Source organism: Artibeus jamaicensis, unplaced genomic scaffold (genome assembly GCF_021234435.1).
Source record: "Artibeus jamaicensis isolate MK-2021 breed Jamaican fruit bat unplaced genomic scaffold, CSHL_Jam_final scaffold_833, whole genome shotgun sequence".
In the NCBI taxonomy this organism is placed as follows: domain Eukaryota; kingdom Metazoa; phylum Chordata; class Mammalia; order Chiroptera; family Phyllostomidae; genus Artibeus; species Artibeus jamaicensis.
In genome coordinates, this window is record NW_026522056.1 from 21570648 (window position 1) to 21598636 (window position 27989).

Below are 27989 nucleotides of genomic sequence, written 5' to 3' on the forward strand. Positions count from 1 at the left end.
AGGAAGGCAGGACGTGGAGCAATTATATCTTTCCTGACAGTCTCAGCTGTTCCCAGAGGTGGCTCAGAGCAAGGGCAAGGCCCGGAGTTGCCCTTGGCGACAACACCAGGCCTCGTTCCCTCTGGCAGTGGTGCTGGCAGCAGTCCCAGGCCTGAACGCTTTGCAGTGGCGGGTGGCGCTGACTGCTCCGGGCTCTGTCCTCCTTGGGGGACCTGCAGTGGCTTCTGCACCCCGAGAGACCCGGCCCATTCAGGGTGCCCCCTCAGCACCCAACACCAAGTCAGCTAATGGGGACACAGTCCCGGGCCCCTGCTGGTGGCTGTGGAACTCCATGGCCTTAACAAGGACCAGTTTTTGTTAAGAGGGTCTTACTCAAAGTTGCCCAAACGTGTATTAAATAAAAACAAGCCATACCATAGCAAGCCGAGCAGTATTTCTCAACACTGTTTTGGCTGTTGCCTGCCACCCTGTGAAAAAGAACATCATCCTGTTCGGGTTCTTCCAAGAGCTTTGCAGGTGGAACCCCTCACCTGTCCAGGCGCAAAGACGCTTCTTCGTGCAGAAGGGCACAGGTGCTCATCAATAAATTAGGCTCCAAAAACAGCCCAGGGGAACCTCTGGTTGCCAAAGGTACAATGTAAGCCGGCTCTAATAATAAGCCAGGTTTGGCTATTATTTTTCAATACATTGCTTGGATTTTTTTAAAAAACAGATGAATAAGCTCACTAACAAAATCTAATTGGATGGGAAAATTGTCTTGAGGTGGTTACAAATCAACTTTACACCTAAAACGTCACTGATGTCAAACCTTGGATGTGAAATCCATGCTATGTCTCTCGGTGGTCCTGCTCACTGTTCACCCTGCTTCAAATCCCAGCAGCAGTCGTAAAGACTGAAGGACAATATTGATGAACACTAAACTCTGAATGTGTTGTCAAGAACAAGTTGCATAAATCCAAGCATGATTAAAAAGAGCTTCCCCAAAAGACCGAGCCTACCTGCCGGCTGTGGAGGTTCCTGAAAACGGAGCCAGTCACTCCCAAGCGACCCCGCCCTGCCCCTTGGGAGCCCCCAAGGTTTCATCAGGGCCCAGTCCTCACTGGCGAGGCCAGGATCAGCACGTGTCCGGATGTTGGATGGTTGCCTACCAGTTTCCTAGTTCCACTGTGTCCCTTAGAGCAATCCTCTCCATCCCCAAGGGGACCTCCCCAGAACTCACAAAATCCACCTCCACTCTGACCACAGCTCAGACCACGCCCAGGAGAAATGCAAGGAATTCCAGTCCAAGAGGCGGCCACAGGTCAGCCTTCCCACTTCTAGGCATAGAGCAGTGCCGCCTGGGAGAGGACTAGTAGAAGCCACGGCCCCAGTCACCTATAGCGGGATGGCCTCAGGCCCTCCAGCTGTCCCTGAGAGAGGACAGAGTGCCCTCTCTCCCATTGCACTCCTACCGAGAGAGGCCAGGTGCCCTGAGCACATGGCCCGTGAACTAGCACCTTCCAGTCCTTTCCGGGAGGATCACTGAAAGCCCATGACTCACGTTCACACGTCTGCAACTCAGTACAAATTACGGCATCACAAAAAGTTGCATCTCTTGCTTATAAGAAAGCCTCCGTCAGGCTGCAGCAGCCTGGCTGATGGGGGAGGAGAGGGAAGTCTCCTGACAAACTGGTGTTTGGTTACAGAGCATGACCCCGCACGGGAATGTCTCACTGGGCAGCCCTCACCCCACGTCAGCCCAGGACGAACTGAGCTTGTTGGAGCTTGTCATGGTTTGTCTCCCGCCCCCTCCATAGCCACAGCCTCCTGTCCTCCTTGAGGCCAGTCAAGTACAAGAGGCCACATGGGTCCATCCACAGAGCTTCGTCAGGCTTCTGGAAACCCACCCTCAAAACAAGCCAAGGAGGGTGGCAGCGTAGGGCTTGGCAGAAACAGGTGGTGCCACTGAATCATGTCACGAGGAAATCGTTTTTCTGTAACTTTTCAACCCGCTGAAGTGTAGAGAAAACATTCTCTCCTGTGAGTCTTGCCTAGAAGTGACCCTGATGAAAAGCCACCTGCTGTCCCCCCCCCGCCCCGTGTGTCTGTCATCGGGCCTCCTCCTGTGACTTCTCCCCCTCCTACCCCGCTGCCTCTCCCATCGCCTACAGAGTAGGAAGATCCAGTTGAGGTTTTGCTGCTGAGTGGAAGGAACAAACATATGACCAGGAAGACTTGTTTCTGACAGCTGGGGTGGCCCCACTGTTCGGGAAGGACAGAAGGGCAGTCACAGTCCCAGCCAGGAGGCAGTTAACTTCAGGGTATCAAGGAAGCAGGCACTCGGCCCACACGCTCTCCAGGCACTGGAGTTGGAATCTCAAATTGTGTGTGTGTGTGTGTGTGTGTGTGTGTGTGTGTGTGTGTGTGTGTGATAAAGAGGTAGTACATGTTTTAAAATAAAAAACACCAGCTAAAAAGAGAAATGCTACTTGTCTGCTCCTACTTTGTTTTTTACCTAGTATAATAATTTTTAAATTCTCCCTATGTAGTAAGCTAATATTCTACTAACTAGAATGTCATCAGAGTCATAAGCTGATTGACTAACAAAGGAAACTGGACCCAATACCCACCAGTGTGCTTGGGGCCTGGGGAGAGGCCACAAGGCCCCCTGTGTCTCCAAGTCCTACAGAACCTGGTCACTCATACAGTGGGGTGTGTGGGCTTGAAACCACAGTGCTCACACCATCACAGTGTAGAGTGATGATGGCCTCCAGCCTCGTGAACTTTTAGGAAGCAAAAATGGGAGCCAGAACAAAAAAGTAAATAAAAAGGGAGAGGAGGAGAAAAGGTAGAGTGGGAGGAGGAGAAGGGGAAGAAGGTGTGAATACAACTGTTTTAAGTTTGTCTTGTTCAACCACTCATTTGATACCTGAACCCTGTCTGACATAGGATTTGTGGGAGTGGAGAGGAGAATGTGGAGTAGTGAGTGAGCTGTGAAGAGAAGAAACCAAGATCCAAAGTACTAGGTGTGTGTGGACTGAAAAAAAGGTGTCAGTCATCCCAGATCACATCCTCAGGAGTGAAAGACAATGCAAAATAAACGATTACAGGACTCGGCCTGGTGTGAGGCTGCTTCACTGGGGGATCACTGGCCCAGTTCCCTGTCACCCTAGAGAGCAGCCAGGTGGCAGGGTGAGCAGTCTTTGCAAAGTCAACTGCTATCAGGCATCAGGTGGGTCTGCAAGGAAGAGGGGAGTGGACGCTCTCGGTTTTCATGCTGTGCGCCGACGTGCTGTGAGGTCACATGGCTTAGCGATCGCAGACTGCCTCTAAGCACCAGGTTGTAAAACTAACCTGCTTCGTAGGATGCTCCAAAAAATAATATTAAAAATGGAAATGACTGTCAAACCATGGTCACTTCAAAAGAGCAGTGAAACCTCCATCGTCCCCACCGTCTGATCTTGCGATCTCGGGTTCAGATGGAGGGCGCTTTAGTGGAAGGTGGAAATGAGATCCCTCCTCAGGAAACTGGAGCTGGTGCCTGGCGCCTGCCACCCCAAGGGCCGGGGCTACCTGTCCCCGTGCTCACAGTGGCTCTCTAGAGCGGGGAGGGCACTGACCTGCGCTGAAGGTCATGCAGCTGTGTGGTGGTGTCAGGTGGTGTGACTGTGTGCATACAGGAAGGGACTTTATGAACACATGCTCCCGGTTCTGCAATGTCACATCAGAGAGCACAGTTCAGGGACTAGGAAACGCTCAGAACCCACTTCATGCCGGACGCATGAGTGATTTCAGAAAATACTCCTCTCTCCTGACTTCCTCATGTTTTCTCTCCCTTGTACAACAGCAGATACATCTGCTTAATGTTTAAACCTTTGCTGACAGCTACTGAGTATTTGCTTTGTCAAAGGCACTAAGGTGAATGGTTTAGGTGAATTATCTTACTCAATCTTCAAACTCCAGGTGAGGGCCTGGAGTCTTATCTGTTCTGGATTCTTCCAGATGCCTACTGCCTGAGAGGTTGTCAGTACTGAACTAGTATCTGCCGAAGGGGTTGAACGAACCCATGAGTGAGTGAAAGAGCAACAAAGTAGGTACTAGTGTTGTCCCCGTTTTGCAATGGCTCCGGTTAAGTGGCCAATCACAGGTGAGAATAAGATGGAAAGCCAGCTACCTGTTCCCACAGCTGGGGCTCCTACTGTGAATAGGAATGATCTTTATATAGGTCGGTGGGTTGGGTTGGGTTTTTGTTTTTATTTACTGCTTGCTATAGAAACTGAGTAGCCCAAAAGTGCTGACAGAGAGACCTGAAAGACAAAATTCTCGAGTGTGGTTTGAACCCCATACCCAAACTCTTGGAGGCAGGGCTGGCCCCTGAGAACTAGAAATTACTACCTTCAATGAGCAAAGAGAAGAAGCCAGTGGGACAAGTTAAATCAGAAATAATACAAGGGACCTGAGGCACCAATCCCAGAGAAAGGCAGGTGGGGGAACCAGGAAGGCCTCCACCCTCGGAGGGACTGGAGGCCGCAGCAAAGAGCAGGGGTTCTGAACTGTAGGAGCTAAGGAAGCGGACACACACCAGGCCCAGGTGGGGCGGGAGGGGACGAGTCTCTGAATAATCTCCTCTCAGGCCCGGCTTTCAAGTTTGCTCTTGGGAGCTGGCCAGCATGTGGTTTATGGCTGGATCAGTCCAACTCGGTGGGTCAGAAATAAAGGAGCTAACGAAAACAAATGTGCATTTTTAGTTTACTTGGTGTAGATTCTAGTGCTGTGCCCAATCAGGACACAAAAGCAAAGGTGCATAGTAAGGGAGGAGGGGAGGTCTTAGGCTTGGCAGCTAAAGCGGCCACCGCACGGGAGAAGCGGAAGGTATTTTTCATGCATTTCTCTCTGTCCTTCACTTTCTTAGCTGCTCATATTCTCACTTACATAATGTTAGAGTTTTCAAGTGATGCTTCCTTTTAATGTCTTCACGTCCTATTACGCCTTCCTGTACTCATAGACCGTGTATAGTTACGGGTCCTTGTTTTGCAAGTTTCAGCTAGATCCTCTCTGCACATTTTTGGACTCCGATGGTAAACTGGAGGACCAGGACACACAGTCCGAGCTGGACTGTGGTGCATATTTTGCATCTGGCCTCCCAACCTCACTCCACGCTGCAGTGCAGACTGGGTGCCCTTCAAGCCTCTATCTCCCTGACTCCCAGCTTTCCCTACACCACAGCCACAGATCACTCTTTTGTGGGAAATCACCTTTTTTTTGCAAAAGCAAAGAGAAAAATGCAAGCACCATAAATAACTTGGCCTGCCCACTGCATGGTGATATTCCATAGGCTGAAGTTTCAGCTGACATCTAACAGGAGTGCCTGTGCTTAGCTCTGCCATTTATGCAAATGAATCAGTGCCCAGACCGCATGAGGACACTGTCACGTGCCACGGCTGGCCAGCACAGGCAAAGCCCCCATTCAGTGTAGAGATAAGACCACCTCTTCACTGTGCTCCAGTCCTGTCAAAGTTGCATGCGGCGGACTTGTATCTCTGTCAAGGGCTTCGGTTTTCCATCATCTATTTTTTATAGCACTGATACTAACCCAATTGCAGCAAATGAAGGGTATTATTTCTGGCGTGGGTGCATCAGGATGCTGATTTGCCGGCCCTGGGAGGCAGGCGCACTGTGCGGGGTTTCATCGTTCACCATGGGAGACCTGGTTCAGCAAAACGTAAGTGTTCTGAGATGCTTGACATTTCAAAATGGAAATGCCTACTTCCCCATGCATGCGGGGGAAAGGGCCATATGATAACACGCTGGGAGAGGGATGGACATTTTATTTGGTATGACTTGGGGCAGGAGGACAGTGGGCTGAAGACGAGCCCGACGATTTGCTACTTCCCCCAGCTTCTCAGCATGTCATCAGTATTTGAGAGAATCTTGGTTTGTTCTGAAGCAAGTTGGTGACATTTCAGAATCCTACTGTTAGGTGTTCTTTCTGATACAGTTCTGGGTCCTGGTCTTCGTGTGCTCTCCAAGTATGATACACTTGTGTTTTGAGATTTTAAAAAGGGTAACAAAGATCCACAATCCAGGGAATTTAGAGGGAACCATCTATAAAGAACTATAGCTCCCCCCACCCCTGTATCCCAATCACGCACATACACAGATTTTCAAATTAACCAGTTAACTGGCAATAACACTCACTACATATCAGCCTAGAATGCTTTTTGCTTACAGTGGATTTACTTACAATGCTTCATTAAATAGCAGTAACTAATGACCATATATTAAGTACCCAATGTTAAGTTTTAAATCTGGGGTGTATATTACCAGGCTATTAGAGGTTTTAGGAGAGCTGATACCTCACAATTTATTTCTCTGTGAATACTGATCGCACCTGAGTTGTGCAACTATTGCTGCTTCTTCAAGCAGGACACTGGTCTGGCCTCTATGCTCAACTCTAAGACTGTTTATTAGCGTTTTGACTTTGTGAATATGATTACCATTTTTCAGCTGGTAAAAAAAGAACCCCACCAAACCAAGTTCTTACACATGGCTATTTTTCAGTGTTCCTACGAGTCTTGCTTTACCTAACAAGATCAGTAGGACACCGATAATGGAAACACGTCAGCTCAGGGATGCATGATTCACTCTCTGTTAAACCTGACAGCTAATTTGCACGTTCACACTCTCCTAATGCTAGAGTCCCTGAAACCCTGGCAGCTGAACCCTCCGACTCCTGCGGAACATGCGAAGAGAGGATGGAACCCAGGCAGTCCCCTTGCATTGGCTCCATTTCCAATGTATTATTTCTGTCAAAACCAGAAGTTAAGCCTTGTTGGATGCTTTCTAGTAAGCAGGAAATTGCCTAGTGAGAGGAAAGGTGGAAATGGAAGTGTCGAACAAGCCCGAACTTTCCACCGAGAGTCATAGAAGGCACGAGGAGACCAAATATTTAATCAAATTTAACTTAAAAACTCGTATGAAGTAAGAACCCTTCCTTAGGCCTCCTGGTGGGATGTTTCAAATGCTTTTTCTATATAAAGAGATGCTTGATGTGATAGGGCAAGTGAGGTTTTTATGTCCCAGAAAGAAATTTATTATTCTTAGAAAAGAAATCGTGGACATGTAGCCAGATATGGGAGCAAATATTCGAGGGGTAACATTTTTTGGCATGAAATAGAAAGAAAAGAGTTTTTTTCTGAAACACTTGGCACAGAGGAAAGCTTCAACATGTTTCTGAACTTGCTCCACTGCAAACCCCCCACAGCGTGTTTTCCTTTCTGTGTTAGTGAAGAAGGAAAATCCCGGGGCCAGGACTGGCCTTCTGGGCACATCGCTTCTCTGGCCTGGCTGAGTTAAATGAACTAAACGCCTCTTGGAATGCCCGGCCTGCCAACTGCACCACACAAAAATGATACACATGGCACTCTGAGAAGGAACTTAAAGCAGCCAATGTCTCAGAAAATATTTGAATGACCCTTGGAGGTCAAAGGCACAACTGTGAGCGTGAAAACTGCTCCCGATGTGAATAATGTGTTCTAGGGTCAGCGAGGGGTCTGGGCTGGGGACAAGCTTCCCGTAAACAAGCTGCCTCATTGGCTTCAGAAGGGGACAGGCAGATGTGGGGGAAGATGACATGGGAACAGAAATGTTCTGCCACTGCGCCTCCTTAGTTCTGTGGGGTCTTTCTCTCGAAGTTTCTATCCCGTCGTTCAGCAGGTTGTGTTTTGCAGAGCGGTTGCATTGAGAGTGTTAAGCAACTAGTGACTAGTCCTTCAAACTAGTGACTAGTCCTTCAAACTAGTAAGCCATTGAACCTCTGTTCATCTCCCGTTTGGAGTCAACAAAGTGTGTTTTTGTACGTGAGTGGAGAGTGGAAAGGTTTGTCTACCGAAAGGAAGCTTCCCTGTATTATTGCTTTTTTGTCTTTTCATTTTGCATCGGAGTTCAACAGGACAGGAAGGTCTGTAGACAGAGCAGGACCTGATATTCAGGGATCTGGCTTTATGGATGGGAAGGTCCTCTAAGTCCTCTCCAGTGTGTAAAACGTGACTCCTCTTGCAGCTGCCCCACCTGCTCCCCCGCTGGGACCACAGCACAGGTGCCTAAGCATCCCACCTGTGCTCCAGAATGAAGACCTCACAGCTGTCAGGGGGCTTACAGACCACCCCCTTTTTTTTTAAGAGTGTTTTAAGTATTTTTTTAAAGGCCAGAATTCCCCTCCTCTCTCCATCCCCAACTTCTCCCAAGAAAATCTCATTGCCTTTGTACCTGCATCATCCCCACAGGTCTCCCTGCCCGGGACAGCCATCCCTGGACCTCGGGTTCCAGGAGAGCAGACCCGGTATCGACACTGGACGGGGAAACAGGAGACCCGGCTCCAATAATCCCATTGTCCTCACCTCTCCCCGTGTCCCCTCCCGTCCTGGAGCAGACACCAGCTGGACAGCTGCTGCTCTTGGTCACAAACCTCTCTAAGCCCCAAACCTGAGAACTGAAAGCCACGGAAAGTCTAAGTGCCGAGTCAGAACAATCACTGGGAAATCAACCTCTCCTTCTATCTTGCCCAGAAAACCAGTGAAAGAAGCAATGTTTTTAAAGCACTTAAATAATCACTGAAAAGGGAGAAATTGGGAGCCATCTCGATGCAAATGAATGTCTCCAGTTCTTACCTTGGTTACTGTCCTTTATTCAGTAAAGGAGGTTAGAAGCTCAGATTAACAGATGTTGCTAACAGACACCCAGAACTCGGATGTTTTATCATATACCTCACTCAACCTGCTAACCTGGGGTAAAAATGTTAGCGATGGGAGCAGAGAGACGAATTTTGCCAGTGGGCGTGGCATTGGGAGGTACAATGGGGCGGGCTCCCCGGCTGGGAAGCCTTTCAATGTCCTTCAACATGGACGACCATTCTCTGATTCCCGGTGACTGGCCAGAGGGAGCAGTTGTGCGGACGACTCATTTGTTGTTGTTTGCTCAGCAGTGGCTGTGGGGCAAAGAGCTGTCGAACATGAATGACTGAATCTTGAGTGTGGTCTTGGGATTGTCAGGGTTCAGAGCTAGTCACCCCAAGATATGCTTCTGTGGTGTGCTGTCTATTTTGCAGTGAAGGCAATTTTAGCTTCAGACTACAGAGAAACATCTACCCGTCCCTTTAACTACGCAGAAGATCTGGGTAGTTATCGGAGGGCCATGCCCCTAATAACGGATTATCAGAGGTAACCTTACTCGACCTCCCTACAGGGCCAGACACACTTCTATTCACTAAACATCTGCTCTTCTTACATCCTGCCGTGACCCTCGGGAGCCCCAAAGGCCCCTTACCTCATCCCTAGGTCAGGATGTGGGGTTCCCATACACACGTCTGCACTAAACTAGGTCATTTTCTCTTGCTAATCTGTCTCATGTCTATTTATTAGACCAGCCAGAAGTGGGCTGTGTCAGAGTGGCCCTGGGCTGCACCAGCCACCCAGCAATGACTCAAGAGACCTGCTGGGGCTGGGGTCCCCCCCACCCCATACACACCATGGGCCTGCCTCACCCAGCACTGGCTCCATTTGGGGAAGGTGCATTCTCTGAAGCCTCATTTGCACACCGTTCAAGTGCACAAATGGAGATTGATGCTGTGATCCTTGAATGTCATTGGCCTCTGCCACTCCTTAAAACCCTTTCCCATCCTCCTTTCTCCCGAGTCCTAAAGTCTGCTCAGGAACCTCCAGAATACCCAACTCCTTCATGAATAGTCTTCTTTTACCTTAATGGTCCAGGGTTCTTCCAAACCAGGGGAGACTCTCATAGGGGAGGAAAAATAATTTCCCCTCTACCCTTCTGAGTTCTGAGCTGAGACCCCCATCATAAAAGACAGACAGACTAACAACAGACAGACACACAGAAGCACAGACACCTCATTTATACACAGGAGCTACTCAGAGAAAACTAAGTATCTCTCCCCGTGGCTCAGAATTCAGGCTTAGAAACCACTTTCATAAGAAAAGGGGAGGAGGGTGTCAGCCTCTTAGGGAAGAGGAAATGATATTTAGGAAAGATGAGTGGGCCCTGAAAAGGACAGATAGGAGGTCTGATGGCATGTGACAAAGTGGTGTTGACTTCTAGTGTCCTGTCCTGTGAGAGGCCTCCCTCAGTCCTCCCTACTTGGTGAAACTCGCCCGAAAAGCTTTATGACCACTGAGTTTCTATAGGAGCATCTGTCTGTAAGCAGGTAAGGGAGCTCAGAGGAAGCCTCCCCCTGTGTCTGCTGCGTCTCGAGAGCCTCCAGCTCAAAACAATCAGTGTATGTCAAAGTGGCATATTTCGGGGTGGCATGTCCTGAGCTCCTACAGTCATGTTTTGGGGTGGCATATTCTGCTACCCTTCACTTTGAAATGAGGACATCAATTTGTTATTTGTTCCAATCCTGGGAGTGCCTTAGTTGCAAAGCATATTTTTTTCTTTGTTTTTCATTTGGCACAAGCCCAGATTTGCATTATGTGCAGCTCCTGCGTGAAGGCAAGCAATTCATAATTTTTAAGGGTAAAACAACTACAAAGTTTACTGAGGTTGCTTCTTCTTTGACTCGGTATCTAAGCACCGAGGAAGCCGTGATGAGCAGACTACTTGGGATTATAGCCAAGGGGCACTTTGCACACAGCCACAGCAGGGCACGTCCGAGCGCCGGGTCCAGGGCCAGGCCGCCTGTGGGAGGCCCTGCCCATGGCTGAGACCTGGGGAACTTGGCACGTGTCAGTGGCCCCACCTTGTATCACTGGGAGGATTTCCTGAGTTATCGTAAAAGCTTGGAAAAGAGCTTGACACACAGTAAGTGTGGCCGGTGTAGGCTGCAATACATGCTCTAGTTTTGTTGAGGGGAACTTGGCCACATTAGCATTGTATTAAAATTTAAACTCTAAATAATTTCTGAGATATCTGCTCATTCCAACTGTTTAATAATATAAACCAAGGCATAAGTACAGAACTTTCGTTACCTATAGGTAAACATTTATTTTGATCCCTTAGAGGGGAAGGGGACACACATACATGTGTGTGCACACACGTGTGCTCAGCAATATAGACCAGGAATAGCACTTGGGCTAAAATTGAACATAGAAGCAGATGTATTTGAAGGAGAATTTGGAGGAATTTTCTGTGTGTGGATGTGTGTGTGCAATTTGCCTTTTTCTCCTTGTTGTCAGAATAGTTCCATTTAGGAGACACATTCTCTTCCCACGTTTGCAGGTACCTGCATATAATACTCTGCCCAGACGGGAAAAAAGCTCACAAGGAGCCACCTGAAGTAAATCTTCTAGGATGTAAAAATGGAGTATTTATTGCTGTTACAAGGTTGATTTATCTGCAGAAACACATACTGGTTCTCACTATAAAATCAGGGCCACCTCTTGAAATAGGATGACTAGGCGTCCGTGTCAGGAAGGGACATGGGGAGTCCAGAGTTCCCATGAGGTCCCAAGGAGCCCCCACGTCCCATGACCCTCCCTCTCTCCTACCTGTCCAAAATGCCTGCCCACGGGGTCCATCCTGTGTTGAGAAAATACGAATGTCTCACTTAAAATACAATTTACCTGTGAGAGAGGAATGTGTTCACCTTCTCTTATCACATTGTAGAGCCTTAAACAGTCAGATAAGCTGCTGCACCCCCTTCTGTCGCAAGAGCAGACCCTGACAGGTGACTTTCAGTTTGTGGAGAGCCGGGGCAGCAGAGAAGGAAAGGGTCAAGAGCTGGTATTACTATTATGAAAAGAGTCTCCGAGGGGAGGAACAGCGAGGAGGGGTCTCCTTGCATAAGGCAGTGGCTTTGCGTGGAGAGAAGACACCAAAGCACTCAGTGGGGGGTGGGGGACCCTGAGAGCGGAAGTCCTCAGGCAGGAGATGGGCTTGCCCCGTCTCGTCCTTTGGCTCTCCCTCCCCCTGTCGTCTGCCCCACACAGATTTGGAAAGGACCAGAAAAGCCCGGAGCAGATGCAAGTGGCAGGTAGAAAGTGTATTCACACGATGGTCTTTGCTGTTACACTGTGCGTTTCCATTGTATTCAACGCTGACCAGTGACAATGAAGCTCTGGCAGACAATATTTGTTTTAAATAAAGAGGCGAGGGGAGTGGGAATGAGTCAGCAAACCAGGTCAGGGCTGCACAAACCACACTGCCTCTTCGCCCCCGCCTGAGACCCAGCCCAGGTAAAACAGCCCCCATCCACCTTTCTCCGTATAATTATGGTGACTGGAGGCCTGTCACAAACTAAAAATAAGGACAAGTAGAGGGTGGGCAAAAGTAGGTTTACAGTTGTGAGTATACAGACAGGTTATTCTTGTGGAATATTCACTCGCTACTCTATGATTTATTTGTATTGCAACTGTTAACCTACTTTTCCCAGCCCCGTTCTCAGTTTCTTTTTCATAGGTTTTTCCTGATAAGAAGGTATCAGACCTTATAAAGAAAAAAGCCCATTGTGTACATATATAATATATATATATATGCCATTATATATATGTTATATAATGGCAAATTCACATTGTCCTCAGTTTGATTGCACTGCTCTTTTGGTTGTTCTGTGTTGCGGGGCAAACCCCACCCACCTATTTATTGTGACATTTCTTTTCTAGAGCCAGAATAGGACAGACTCATATACCATTCTGATCTGGGTGCATTTCTTCAGAAGGTACGCTGTACTCGTGGGATCCGCGGCTGCCTGGGCTCGGGAGAGGGAGCCAGGAGGGCGTCCGTGCATGCATTTCAACAAAAAGGTCCCTCTGTGAAGGGAAGGAAAGGAGACGATGGGCACCCAGGAATGTGAGTGTCCTCTGACCTCTCCTTGACCTTCCTGCCCTTTTGGGTCTCAGCAGAAGGTCTGCCTAGAGACTGCAGAGATGCCCTTGACCAAAAGGAGGCAGTGGGCAGAAACCAGAGAAGGGGGGCCAGGCAACAGGGGTTTTAGGACAACATGAGCTTTTCCTTGCAGAATGGTTGTTTTGGAATTCTGATCTCTGTCTTAATGTGCAAAGCTGGGGGTCTTAGGAACACGGTGAGGAGACTGTAACTGAGCCCCGCTCTTGTCCTAAAAACCCCTCCCTCCTTCTGCTTCTGAGTCGAAGCCACTCTCCATAGGGCCTCCTTGTCGGGGTGAGGCCTCACCCTTCACTGAGGCACGGGGGCTGCTCTTAGCAACACACACACCCACAGCAAAACTGTGAAGCCCCTCCAAGCCCCCTCTGTTTGATGGTCCCTGGTTCGCTACCTGGGGAGACCAGCTCCAGGGGTGGACAGGACAGCCAGGCCCTGCCCCTGGGGTCCCCGCCTACTGCTTCAGGCTACCTGGACTGCATCACCCGCTGACTCCCAGGCTTCTTGGGTCTCGCGCTCTTTCTGAAATCTTCCCGAAGAGATGTTACCTAGAGCTTACCCCACCAGATGTTGTTCATCTAATCATCACGAAACAATCTACCTGAATCTACCCCTCCCAAAAGCAATTTCCCATAGTTCCCGTACCCCTCAGGGCAAATTGTTTCAAGAAGAAAAGCCTAGAGGATGTATTTCAATTTCTGTATCAAATCCCTGATCGTTTCCCAGGCCACGGCCACCAAGTAAAGCAGACCGGGTGGCTCACGACAAACGAAACATGCAACTTCACATTTCTCAAGTCGGGAAGTTTGAAATGAAGGCGTCAGCAGGGCGTGATGCCTCGAACGGCTCTGGAGAAGAGCCCTCCCTTGCCTTTTCTAGCCTCTGGCGGTTGCTTTCTTCTCGACTTTCCTGGGTTTGCAGCAGCAGCGGCATCGCTGTGGTCTCCTTCCGTGTGATGCTGTCTCTTCTCAGGTGTCTGTCCGTCTCCCAGAAGCTCTCCTCATGAGGAAACCAGGCATTGGACTTAGGGCCCACCCTCATCCAGTATTCCCTCATCTGAACTGGAATAATATAGCATAGCAAATATATATAACAAATACAGGCAGCTTTATCTACCTCATCTCTCATCTGACAACACGTATCAGTCCCCACACTCAACACTCACCCCCTCCCACATCCATGGACCCAGCACCCTGCAGGGGGCCACCAAGGGCCACGGCCTGATGACTCATGGGAAGGGCAGGCCCACCTGGCCCAGGTTATTTCTGAGTGAGGCCGGAGCGCCGGGGACTAATCACCCCACACAGTCCCCCAGACACTGGGGTCTCCCTGAGAAATCACAGACCACAAAAGCCCTGGAGAGCATCCCTGCGAGCTTGAAATGTGCCTCTTACTTCTTCCTAAGTACCGGGACCATGCTTGTATTGGACCATTCTTTTCCTGACATCTCTTCTGTCACTTCGGCGGCCTTTATCTCCACACACAACACTGAGATCATCTGCCAGGGGTGCGAGCCTGCATTTGTTCTGACTTGGGAGGGCTGCAGAACGCCAGGGGCCACTTATTCCCAGCCAAACAATTCATAAGGTCGCCACCTCTGCTGAACTTTCCGTCTTCTACTGACGTATTATTTTGTAAAGGAAAATTTCTACTTCCTTCATTGTAAATCAGGTTTTAAGTGAGCATATTTTTCAAGAAAGGGGATCAGATATCAGGGCACAGTTATCAGATTGTATACTTTATTAGCCACAATCTGTACTAATAACCTGTGTGATTCTTCTAGTCCTCCAGCTGCACACTGATTTGACTGCACATGTAGAAAAAGACAGACAAAGGCGGACAGAAAGAGAGAGCCCACTTTCTGTAAGCTGGTGCTGGGTGATGACATGGGAGCAGACCACGGGTATGGACGCAGAGAAGCAAATACTGAGAGGCTTAGTCAGGCGGGACAGTGCAAAGGCATTTTAGAAATATTTTTGCTAAGTAGGTACAAACAAAGTGACTTACAAGGTGGTTATTTTGCCCTAGGCTATGTTCAGAGTCAAGTGTAATTCCTCATTCGCTCCAACCGTCTGAGCTGTTCCCTGTTTGGAGGAATGTTCTGTTTACTTCCAGCTCCTCCCCTGGAGGTGGGCGCGTCAGAGCCCCTGAATTCGAATCTGTCCGGAGGAGACTGTGCGCTGGAGGAAGTGCCACGCACCACGCTCGAGGGGAAGGGCTGAGGTTAACCACTGAGACTGAGCTGTTGTTTTTTTTTAAGCCACTAAAAGAGTAGGGACACTTGATCAAAAGAAAAACATGCAAAATAGTGAGTGGCATGAGTCATTTGTCCTCTAGTAGAAGAAAACAACCTCTTTAGTAGCTTCTCTAGGAAAAACCCTCAATAAACAGATAACATTGATTTAAATATATACATCAGTATAAATAACATTGATCAGTACCAATGGTTTGGGGCAGAACACTGACTTGCAAGTAAGTCAGGATACAGCCCATTCCAGGTGTCATGATGAGCTCACCTGCCCCAGCAGACTGGGCAAGGGCCTGGGGCTCCGCTCCAAAGGCGGCGGGGGAGGGCGGGGCGGGGCAGTCGTGTTTAATGCCTGGACGTACACTAGTCCGGAGACCTCCGGGGCAAGGCCCTGAGCCAAGCAGGTCCGCGCCCCAGCTCTGTGGCAGCCCAGTGCCGACGGCCGAGTACCGCACAGGCCCCCACCCCAAGGCCGCAGCTGTTCACATGAGGGATCTGTGACTGTCCTTTCTTAGGGACAAACACACACACACACACACTCAAGGACATCCTATCAGAAACGCTGAGTCATCGGTGATCTGTCACAGTTCATGGCACGCATGCGTACGGCGCCTTTCTTTTTGAAGAGTCCTGCGTGCTGAAACGTGACTTAGTCGATTTCTTGGGTGTCCCGCAGTGGCCCTGGGACTGGGAGAACGCACGTTGCACAAAAAAGAAAAGGAAGTGATTTTTACAAGAATCAGTCACCCCTGATGATAAAATAGACATTTGGGGATATTTCTCTTCTTTTTTTTTTTTAAACCATAGTAACATTTTTGAAAAACAAAACTAAAATTATGCTGTGTACATTGTTATTCATCTTCATTGTTTTGGGACTATTTTTTTATATCATCAAGTATTCTTTAAGAATGTGAATTCATTAGCTGTGCAGGAAACTATAAGTAAAAAAGTAAATTATAGCACATCCCCATGCTAGACTCTTAGACTTTTATATCTCCTCATGTGAAAGGAGCCAGAAATTCCTCTGCAGTGAGTGTTGTATTTTTCTCATTCCTTGAAAAAAATTACGTAAGTTACTGTACATGAAATGTTATGGGGGGGGTGGTTCTACAAAGTAAGTCATGATAATTCTAAAATCAGGAAGAACCATCTGGAGTGTGAGTCATTAGGCTAAGTCAGAAGAAAGAGAGAAAAAGCAATGCAATGCCTTCCTGGGAAACTGGAGATATAATTCCTTCTATTCCCTGGGATGGAAACGAGGGGTCTGAGCAAACGTTAGGTTGCGTGATTTTCTAGAACTACCTGGCCTGGAGCATCCGCTACCCACATTCCCACAGAACTGCAGCCATCCGTTGGCTGGCTGGGAAGGAATGTTCTTCCTACATCAGTTTAACAGAAGGACTAGGTGCACAGAGAAGCCACCCGGCACCCAGTTCTGCTCTTACTTATTCAGAAAACAAAAATGCAGAAGAAAATCCCATCTGTAGACCTTAGAGGGGAGTCCTCTGAAAGGGAGGAGTTCTGCTCCACTGGCTCAGAGAGAGTCATAGAAAGTCAATGAAAATCGATGCAGACTGGAAGGTTTTTAGCAACTTTACACTGAACAAGAATTTTGCTTGTTAATACCAGTAGATCTTGCACTTTACCACATAAGAAAGTCAAGGAGCGTGGGAAATTTTTTTAAAAAGAGCAGTTTCTATGAACCAGAGGTACGGCCTTCCTGTAGGAAGATAACAATTACCAGTCATAGAATTCCTATACGCGATTCCCTGTGCCAAACACATTACACACATTCCTTCATTCCCACTCAAGCAGTGGTAAATACACACCATGATTCTATCCTACAGCAGAGAGAGGAAAGATTGGAAGGCTGACTTCATTCATTCTCACACTCACTCGCTCCCTCAGAACACATGTGCTCAGCTCCCAGTGTGCGGCCAGCAAGGTCTGAGTGCTGAGATGCGGTTAGGAACAAGGTCACCGGCTCTGCCCCCTGATTTCCATCCAGCTGCCTGTCTCCAGACTGCTGAACCTGAGACTAGCGGTGCCAATTAATAAGGAACCTGGGAGATCGACAAACAGTATTGCACCTTAACTTATTTCCTTCCTGATCTGAGAATCCCCAAAATCACTCCTTAGAAATGGGAATTAAAATCATGCGTGCTCTCTTGCATCATTTGGTGATGTCAGGGCGAGCGCAGGAGGTACATGGTGAAGCATATTTAGATGTAAGGCCCTGGGCTTTTGCTCCTTCACCGAAGAGTTTGTTTGACCACCAAGGAGGAAACAGGGTTGCTTCAGTGAAAGACGTGTTCACCAGTATTTACCTAGAACATAAGAGTCCCCACAATTACCAGTTAGGGAGAATGGCAAAGGCAGGCCTTAGCCAAATATTTTTAAGTGGTGCCATCCACGAACACTATTTGTTTTTTCTTTGTTTGTTTGTCTGTCTCTTAACCCAAGGGCCCTTGGGAGCCCACAGCCGGGTAAAAATATTTGCCCAGGTGACAGATGGTAGAACCTGAGCTTGAAAGTATCCATTCATGGCTGTGTTCTTTCCACGACACCACACAGAAGGCTTTTTCAATGAACAAGAGAACCTTAACTGAGCCCTATCCTTAAGCGGGTTGGATAGGCCCACAGAACCAGAAAGCTAGCGCTTCATTTTTGGGAGAAAAAGCTTTTTCTGAACATTCTAATCATGTCCACAGAGGTTATTTGCCATAGGTTTCCTAAAATTCTATAGGAAATTGACTGGGTGTATTTCAAGTGTTTTTTCATAGCAGGCTCCTAGTCAAGGATTATAGCACAGGGACGGGTCTAATCTTCAGAGCCAACCCCGGTCCTGTGAGACGCAGTCATCAGAGAGAGTGTAAAACCTGTCTGGAGCAGATGCGGGGCCAAACATTAACCAGTAATTCAAAACAGCAATTGAGGAGGCTTTTTATTTGGCTTTAATTCTCTTTCCTGAACAAGTGATTTCTCTTGCTTTATTTTAAAATGTGTAGCAAACCTGGTTTTATCAAAATAAAATAAGCCTAATCATGGGACATTATTTGGAAATCAAGTTTTATCATTGCATAATGGTTCAATAACCTTGATAAATAAGGCTTGAGTTCTCACAAACACATTTATTCAAAGGAGCTTATTGAAAGAAATGAATCTCTTCAGGCTTTTCTTTCTTAATGTAGGCATGAGCTGATAGCAGGCTTAATTTGGTAATCTGGTAGCAAGACTGCCCATTTTTCACTAATTTCAAAAAAATCACAAGCATTGAAATAAGCCAATAAGATTGGCTCATTAAAAATGCCCTACCCGGGAGTATAATAAAGAGGCAATTACTGAATTTACTAAAACCCTCCTAACTTCTTTTTTATATGAGTGTTATTTCTTTGATAGTAAGTCAGTAAGTAACAGAGTTTGTTGACGGACACCTATTTAGTTAGCCATGACTGTGATCACATAAGCAATAGGTTCATTAACACGAGTGCCGGACATTTCTTAATAATCTGTCTGCTTTTCCAAGGGGAAGAGAGTTAGCTTTGATGAAGCTATTTCCATCCCATCAGGGCTGACTGTGAGGAGTGACTCATTCAGTCACCACGGAAATGATGCCAAGGAGGCTGGAGGGGGGAACGTTGTGAGCCCACTTCCCAAGCGGCTGCCTTTGTGGACGCATCTGTGCCGGGATCCGAATATGTGAGAAGCATCTTTAATGCCTCGTAACATCAAACTCATTGGGTTCTGCTTTGCCTTCACACTCTCGCTGAGCCTCTGTAGCAGCCCCAAGGAGGGATGAAACCAGGCAACACGAGACTTCACTCACAGGACCCCATGTTCTGTCCACAGACGTGTCTCGGATTTAAAGACCCGTGTCCAAATGTGCTAAAAACAGACCCTCCTCCCAGACGCATTTCTGCTACTTCTATTTCTGAAGGCCCTGGTCAGTGTCCAGGCTCCCGCACTATATTTGTCTGTGTATTTGTGTCTCTATTTTTCTGGAGTCTGTTCCCAAAATTTTCTAATATATTAATATGAGAAAAGGGAAGGACGTCAAGAAAATAAGCAGCCAATCCCGTTATTCATTCAAGCCAGATCTAGTTAAGTTGAAAACTAACATATTGTATGTAAGCTTGGTAATGCGGTTCCATCGGTTCAGCGTAAGGAACACAGAGGCCCTGCCTGGTGAGCCGTGTTAGACTCAGTACCTTTGGGAACATGACAACCCTGGGCATTTTTCTGTTTCTAAATATGTTCTAGTCATCTTCCAATTCAACTCCTATGTCCCTTTGCTGTTCCGAAAGTGTTTGTGAGAAGCCTGCCTGTATAAATGAAGAGCACAAAGGCGAGTCAAGCCTGGTCCTGGCCATCAAAGGAACGTATACACAGATAACAGAATGCAGAGAGACAAGGCTCTATATTAGCTCATATGAGAGAGAGCAGTTTCTGCTGTTTCCATAAGGGGCCACTTGGAGATGGGCCTCTGAGAAGGGCTGTGCCTTTAAGAGTAATTAGGAGTAATCCCAGTGGAAGAAACATCACAAAAGATGTGACTCAAAATCCTGTCTGCCTGGCCACACGCGCCCCACACTCCTGGGAGGCAGGGACGTGCTTTGATTGTCTTGGCACCCCTAAAACCCAGAGCAATGTCCGGGACAATGTAGGCATCCGGTTAAAAATGTGCCGGTTAAAGCCAAATAGAGGCTGAAATATAAAATGTGCGAAAAGAAGAGCTGCAGAAAGTGCAGTTTGACTAAAGAACAGAATATGAGAAGGGGGATAGATTATAACACCTTGAAAATTCGGTTGGGAACATATTGTGCTGGGCTGGATTTGGAATTTATTAATAGATAATGCAAAGTCACTGGCCCTTTTCAAAATATTAACCTTGCAACAATTGCAAAAAGGGAGTGAGAGAGAGGAAGAACTTCTTGGGACTCTGACCACCACGTTGTAATTCACCAGTTTATAGATGAGGAAACTGAGACTTGGAGAAATTAAGTAACTTCCTCCAAGGAGCTCTGTTAGAAGCTGTAGTAGGATGCTCCATTTTTCATGATCCTCCAGAACAGAGTTCCATGTGTTAGGAGTCAGAAACCCACATTTACAAGCTTTGTCAAATGCAGTTTCTCCTTTGAAGATAAATGATGGGCTAGAATGCCCAGAATACCTAGTTGGGCAATCATTCCAAACTAGATTCTCTGCAGCATGGCACTTTTTTGCAAAATAACTTGCACCTCCATGTAGCTACTGGATTATAGCAGGCTCTGATGGTTTGCAGCTATTGACCCACAAAAGGCTGAAGTTCACTATAAACATTAACAGGAGAAATCCTTGAAAACAGATGTCTAAATCTTTTTAAGGAACTAGTCAAAGATTGACTATAATTGCTTTTTTAAAAAACTCTCCATTAAAATATAAACTGGCAACAGAATCTTAGATGTGGTTCATGTTTCAAAAAAATACTGAGCATTCGAGAAGGTGCTGAACTAGATGTAACAGAGATAAATCCTGAAGAAGAAATTGGTTTTGATCTCACAGATATTACAGTGAGGAAAACAGACAGACCTGAAGGAAGTATTCCAGTATTGCCCCAGGAAAAGTGTTTTGAAAACACAGAAACAGTAATTACAGCCCATACATTGGACCCGTGAACTAGGTAGAACAACATCCACGTTCAAGGCCGTGAGGGACCTGATTTCTGGGACCGTTATCGACCTGGTGAAAGTAAAATGCATGGACAGGATTCGAATACATAAGGAGCATTTTTAAAACCACAGAGAGGAAGAGTAATTCACTCAGGGGAAGGGAAACCTTGAAGGTTGGTGGGGTTTGGGGATGTAAGGAGGTGGAGGAAGATTTGTATCCGGCATGGAAGACAGCACCGACAGCCTTGGGGGGTTTCAGGAAGAGCAGAGAGGTGGTACCAGAGTGGGGGAGTGACGGACAAGGAGACTCAGACAGGAAAATGGGGTCGGATAGGGGCGGGGTGGGGGTTGGGGAGCGGCCAGAGGCCATATTATACTGTTAGCAGTTGGCTTCTCAGGCAACAGAGACGCCCCCAGAAGTTTTGAAAGCAAAGAGAGAGAGAATTGGGCTGGGTTTTAGGAAGGGCCCTCTGGCCACGGTATACAGGACTGCGGAGAAAGGAGGAAAGTTAGGGACGCGTACTTCAGATCTGAGAGACAAACTGCTGAGTCTGATCCTGGGATGGCACCATAGCAAACTGTTACAGAGAGAATTCTGTGGGTACACCAGACAGTCCCTGCTGCTGAAGGGTAACTAGCTCCCTCTGGTAGCATGAAGACCGTTAACTAGCTGCTCATGCCTTCGGGGTTTTTTCCAGTCTCTGTGCATGAAATACCCCAAGTATTCAATAAAAACACACAAAAGTTGTCCCAGCACAGCTTAATGTCTACATTTCTATTATATCTATATTAATATCCATATTTCCCCCTAAAATACCCAATCATCCTCGCAAAATCCAAAGAGGCTACATGTAAGTCAAGAAACCCAAGATCTTCTTAATACTAAGCACCTGAGATTGGTGACTCTCTGAGACAGTGAAACAATGAAGGGTTAACTTATCGTACCCTCACAACTGCCCCTTGCTGTCAAACTGGAAAGAAACTGGCATACAGAAAGGAGGAGCAAAACTACCTGGAGCATCAGATGCTAACAAGTAAATGCTAAAAGCCCTGAAAATTGTGATGTGGCAGGAACCTGCCCTTTGTGTGTATGTGGCACTCCTAAAAGAGTTTCAAGTAAGTCCAGCGATTGAAACTATGGAGCTGCTGAGCCTGCAGACTAGTACATTGTAGTTGCTGTTTCCTGGTTCCTTCCAAGCCCAGACCTTGCCATTCACTGAAGCAAGGTCAGCATCCTGCTCTGTGTCTACGAATTCTGCCTCTTCCTCGACTCTGCAGAGATCGACAGACTGGAAAGGTGCACGCCTGTCAAAGAAGCGCTACAGAGCTCTGAAAGCTGTCGTATCTGCAGGGTGGATAACACACTCCCCACCTGGAACCCCCACATCCTGTAGGGCTTCATATTAGAAATTACATACTCTGAGAAAATGAATAGGATAATTATGACTCAGAGTAGTGCGTGAAGCAAACCTTCATCTCTGCTTTTTGGGTGGGGGGGAGTGAGCACACTCTGTATAGGTGCCTTGGATTTTTTCCCCTCCTGGCTACCCTTAAAGCCTCATTATTTTCTCATGATCCTCCTAGAAATCGATCGCCCCATTAGCATAAGTTGCTTAGGTTTAAACTTATTAAAATAGACCCAGTTTATGCGGTCTGTAATTCAAACTAAATTAGCACTTATTTTCTAAAAACAGAAGATTGTTTTCCAAGTTTTTAAGGGCTCTGGAGCAACAGGGTCCTTCTGTGTTTTCAGGAAGTGGCTGCTACACCGCGGCAGGAGGGCAGCTGTGTTTTTTCAGGTGTGCACCTTTACAGCCAGAGTTGTCCCCAAAATACAACCCGCCTCTCAGTGGCTCTGAGATGGATTCATTCCTCGGCTGCTTTTTTTATTATTTCTTTCCCCTTTGATGATGCAAATTCAGCTCTGGCCCACTGCGGCTATTAAACAAAACAAAATTATGCTGAATCTTAGAAAACTGGTTCTTTTCCTGGCACTTGGGGTGCCCGTTTTGGTTAGGGTTTTGGGTAACATTAGAGGAATGTTAAGAAAAGCTCAGGTGCTTTCTCGTAAATAGACATTTTTTAAAATTCTTACCCAAGGATATTTTATTATTGATTTTAGCGAGAGACGAGAGAGAGAGAGAGAGACATTGATCAGTTGCCTCTTATACATGACCCAACTGAGGACTGAACCCGCAACCTAGGTATGTGCCCCAACCAGGGATAGAACCCACAACCTTATGGTGTACAGGGACAACATTCCAGCCAACTAAGCCACCAGCCAGGGTTCCCATAAATAGACATTCAACATCAAATGTGTTATCAATGCTTCAGGCTTAATTAAAGGAAAGCAAAGACAAAGTTCTTAGAACTTAGAACACAGGGATTAAGGAAAAGGACACTGGCCTCTTCAAGTCCCGCTCTTTCAATGGCTTTCTCAAAACTCTGCCCCAGGACAACTAATGCTCTCTTCCTGATTTTGTTTTATCACCAATCAGATGCCAGAAACAGATTCATTGTAGAGAAACGTTCTGGGAAGTCTGAAGTGCTACTTGGGATTTTCACACCTCTATAAATATTCAAAAATGCAACATAGCTGTTTCAGGTTAAACTCTATTTAAAAAAAAACAAACAGTTTTCCAAATACTGCCACCTCCTAATTAAATACCCACATGAACAATAATAATGATTTAAAGTAAATATAATTGCTCAAAGCTCACTAGGATTGAAGAATCATTTGAAACCCAAAGACTTGTTAAGAACTCCCCCATCTTATTACAGTTTCATGGATATTTTTCACCTTTTTAAAAATAAAACTCTGAAAGTACTGCATACATTTCCAACACCATTCTCCAGAGAAGTGGATAAAGCTTAGACACGATCGTAGTAGCTGTTTTATCACGCATTCTGGGCCCTGTGACAAAACATGATCGCATTTTCATTTGTTCCTTGTGGATTTTTCTGAAGTGCAGTTTGTTCTAACATCTCTTAAAGAACTCATGACCCTTTAACAGGTATCTGTGGTGTTCATTTCTATAATAATTCAGGGCTTACATTCTTGTCTTGGCTAAAATCTAAAGAACTCACTTTTCTCCCCTACTGCATTTTGCTGCACATTGAGAAGGTTGTTTTGGAGAAAAATGATCATCTCACATGGTAGTTTCCTCTAAATTATTTGGAAGTTGAGCAATGCAAGGCCTAATTATAAGGAACAAAAGTCTAATTTCTCAGAGGAAGTCCTCAGGACTCTGGACCAGTGCCCTTGCTCAAGTGATTGATGGACTTGACCGAAACAGCTCTGGCTCTCCTTCTTCCTAATGTGCATGTTAAAACAGAAACCATTCTACTCTGCAGAAAGCTCTGGGTATTTTCACCTTCCACTTTACAGTAAACTGTCGGGCTTCTCGGAAACTGTGGTCCAGGGCTCATCTCCCGGTTAGACCAAAGGAATTGTTCCCTCTCCACAGTGTTTGGCTCCCGATCCTATGAGCGCTTCACGTCAGCACCAAAATCCTAATGGAATGTGACAGACCAGCCCCAGAAAGGTTGCTTACAAGAGCTTCAAAAACCCATTGTCACCCGTTCTGTGGTTCATTCACAAAGACAAAGTCATGAGCCCATGGCCACATGGGTAATTAGGTGTGGTAGTCATGGCTAGGGTCTAAACTTCCTTTTTATATTTGTTGAGATATAACTGACAAATAAAATCATACAATGTGATGGTTTGATATATGTATACGAGTACACTGAGAAAGGATTTCCCCATCGTGGTAATTAAAACATCCATCACCTCACATATTAATATTTGTTATGTGTATGAGCATGTAAGTTCTACTCTCTGAACAATTCAGGCTCTTAAGTTTTTAAAGCCCTGGTTTGATGGTCCTCACCCCATATTGCCGCAGTCCAAAGGGTAGATTTATCATTACCTTCAACGCATTGTTTGGGTCGATAACATAAATACCATTAAAAAAATCAGTAATTTCATTGTCTAGGTCTCAAAGTCAAAGGATAATAAAGGATAATACCTCCCAACAACCTTCACAGGAGGTGGATTAGCGAGGCAGGACTCCTGGGACCCAGGTCTTTCAGGGCTGAGCTATGTTTCTAGAACCTTAAGACTGTCCCTGTTTCCGGACTGCAATGACGGAACACACTATATACGTACTGCACCATATACAAGGGAAAATGCAACTTTCTGCATCATTTGGTTGTAGCTGTTCCTTTCATTATAAAGAATATTTCCATTATATGTAAAAAATCTGAACCCACTCAATAATGTCAACTGAGGGAAAATGAGGACTTCAGAGAACATGAGGAATTTAAGGCATCTGCTAAATATATTTTCTTAACCTCAGAATAAGTCTTTTTTTCCTATAAGACATTCCATGGATATTTTGCCTTGCATGGTTTTAGGCTCTCTTAACCTTCAGATAATTTTTGTCAGACATGATCAATAAGGGAATAAACGTCGGATTTGAAGGTTTTTACTCTTTGTGGATTTACAAATTCCATCTCATTCAATGTCTCGTGTTACTGTTGTGCCTAAGGCTGTTTCTAGTGATTGGTAGTATCCGTCTGGAAACTCAGAAATTAAATTTTATATTAACTGCAGGAACTTGTTAAATTCTTCACTCCAGTCTTTCAATTAAATGCGTGATAATGTTAAAAATTATTACAATTCTGTGAATGCATGTCTTTTGAGTATTACTTTAACAAAGGCTCACTGAGAACTTTCAATGTGCAAAACATTGTATTTAGTCCATGGAATAGAACACCGTGGAAGACAGAATAAAGATTTTGTCCTGAAGAAGCTTACAGTCCAGTGGAGATGATCAGGCATCCCAGGAAGAGTAGGGAGAGAAATGGGAGGGAGGGAAGGAAGAAGGAAGGGGAGAGAGAGGGAGGGAGCAAAGAAGGAAGGAAGGAAGGAAGGGAGGGAGGGAGGGAGGGAGGGAGGGAGGAAGGAAGGAAGGAAGGAAGGAAGGAAGGAAGGAAGGAAGGAAGGAAGGAAGGAAGGAAGGAAGGAAGTAGATCTTTCAGAAAAGTGCAGGGGTGATGGTACCAGCAGGAATGTTTACTAGCCAACATTGCACTCAATTTGTGAAAGAAAGAAAATTAAATTTATTATAAAACTGGTGACTTTCTCCTTATAACTATGCATAAATATAAGTTGAATGACATTATCAAATTTGCTAGATTCTGCCTATACTAGTGCATTAATTGGGGTCAAAGCTCAGTGCCGTTACAGAGATGATGAATAACAGAGCTTAAACAAGAGAGATGTTTAGTGCCCACTCAGGTGAAAGCACGAATTGGTAGTGCGGGGTGAGCATTTCCACGATTATCGGGCTTCCACTCCTCACCCTGCATTCCCAACACCCGGTCTGTGTCCCAGCCAGCAGAGAGGAGGGAAGGGGAAAGCAGAAGCCCCGTCCCTCCTCCACTCATCATTTCCTCTCATACTCTTGTCACACTGTGGTCACAACCAGAGAGAAACTGAGAGATGTCCTCATAGCTCGGCTAAAGCGATGTGCCCAGGCATTAACTTCCGTTCTGAGGTCCGAAGGGGGGAATGGGTAGGGGAGGACGACTCGCTGTCTCTGCCGTGGGCAAGAAGCAGGCTGCAGGCTCCTAGGACAGTTGTTACACAAGATAAAAGAGTTTTCTGACCACTTATTACTAGGGCTTTCATTTTCCAAACACAGATGAGAAATGCATCTTGGGTGATTTCAACAATCAAGGGAGGATTTCTCACCTTGTCAAGTGCTCCTCATTTGCAGCTGAAAATTAACACCTTATGCGAAGCTAGTCAGAGCCAAATATAATTAATTAGAGTAAGCTTGCCACTAAAATACCGAGACAAATGTTCTTGAAACATGGCACTTTCTCCTTTTGCCTTTTTCCCCCCTCATCTGGTTTATTTACAATAAAAAAGTAGGTTGAGGGATGAAGTTGCAGAAATTGATCCTTCTGACTGTTACTCTATATATCACATAACTGATAACCAAATGCTGGAGAGAAAAACGTATCTGAATTGGGTTAGTACGGGCTGCCCTCGCCTGGATCACATTTAATAATTAATTACAGTGTACGGTTCATACTGGTTTGAGCGTATAAAAATAATACTGGCAAGTCTGGTTACGTCATCCTCCAAGCAGCCTTCTCCCCTTAGTACCGGAGCTGTGACTTGCACCTGCTCCTTCTCCGAGCCAGGAAGACTGAATTCTCCTTCCTTCCTTCCTTTCTACCTTTCTTCCCTCTCCCTCCCTTCCATTATCATTCCTTTCTTCCTTCTTTTTTTCTTTTCTTTCTCTTTCTTTTGTTCTTTCTTTCTTCCTTTCCTTCTTTTTTCTTGGTAACCTCTCTCCAAGAAAATTATTTGCCAGGGTAGTTTTAAAAATGCACCACTTAACAATTCTGGCACATACCTTTCATTATACAATCAACAGATGAGACAAGCTTTTTTTTTCATCAGATTCTACTTTGAGTCATTGGGCAAACCTGCTATTTAATGGGCTCTGATAGTCCATCTGTAGAGAGTACAGCTCATTTGTAGAGCAAAAATAAATCATCTAACTGTTTCCACATTTTGGCTTAGAGCTAACCTGCAAAAAAATTCTGGCATACAACTGCTCTTGTAAAGATAGATCATAAAATTATGAACATGTGGAGATGAAGAAAACATTGTTTAAAGGTTCCAACTCTTTCTTTACAAACGAGGAAGCAGAAATCCACAGAGGTAGAAAGATCCCTCTAGACAGCCACCCCGTCAGAACCTGGAACTCCCAAATCCCGAAGAAGAGCTCTGTCTGCTGACCAACCTCGGGGAAAACATGGAATATACATACATGTCGTCATGCACAGGACCTGCTGGATATGTAACCAACCTTAAGTCGCCAGAAGCACATGGACACTAAATTACTGAGATGAGGTGGAATCAACAACAGAGAACACAGGAGACTTCAAAATCCTCTCTTGGTTTCCTTGAACTTCTCTTACTTTGGTTAGTCTGCCCTATCTAAGCTCTGGCTTTCCAACCTGAAGTTTCATACACTTGACATTCAGACCCTTGGGTAGTGACGAATAGTGTTCACAGCACTAATAATTCTAATAATCATAGTGCAGATGATAGGCGACATTTCTTTGAACATTTTTGTGCCTGTTATACTTTTCTAAGTATATAATTTCTGAAGCATATTATTGCATTAGAATTATAGATGTTAATTCCCCACATTAAGCCTATGAGGTATGTACTATTA

General features: G+C 46.0%; 1 protein-coding gene across 21 annotated transcripts in view; it reads left to right on the forward strand.

The window, feature by feature from the left end:
* SORBS2 (sorbin and SH3 domain containing 2) overlaps positions 1-27989 on the forward strand; it is a 224829-nt gene that overhangs the window by 91978 nt on the left and 104862 nt on the right. For 2 of the 21 annotated variants that reach the window (XM_053659831.1, XM_053659837.1), the window contains exon 4: positions 12594-12649. The exons of the other annotated variants lie outside the window; for them this stretch is intronic. The gene's annotated coding sequence lies outside the window, so the exon portion shown is untranslated. The remainder of the gene's footprint in view (positions 1-12593; positions 12650-27989) is intronic. 21 annotated transcript variants of the gene reach the window in all.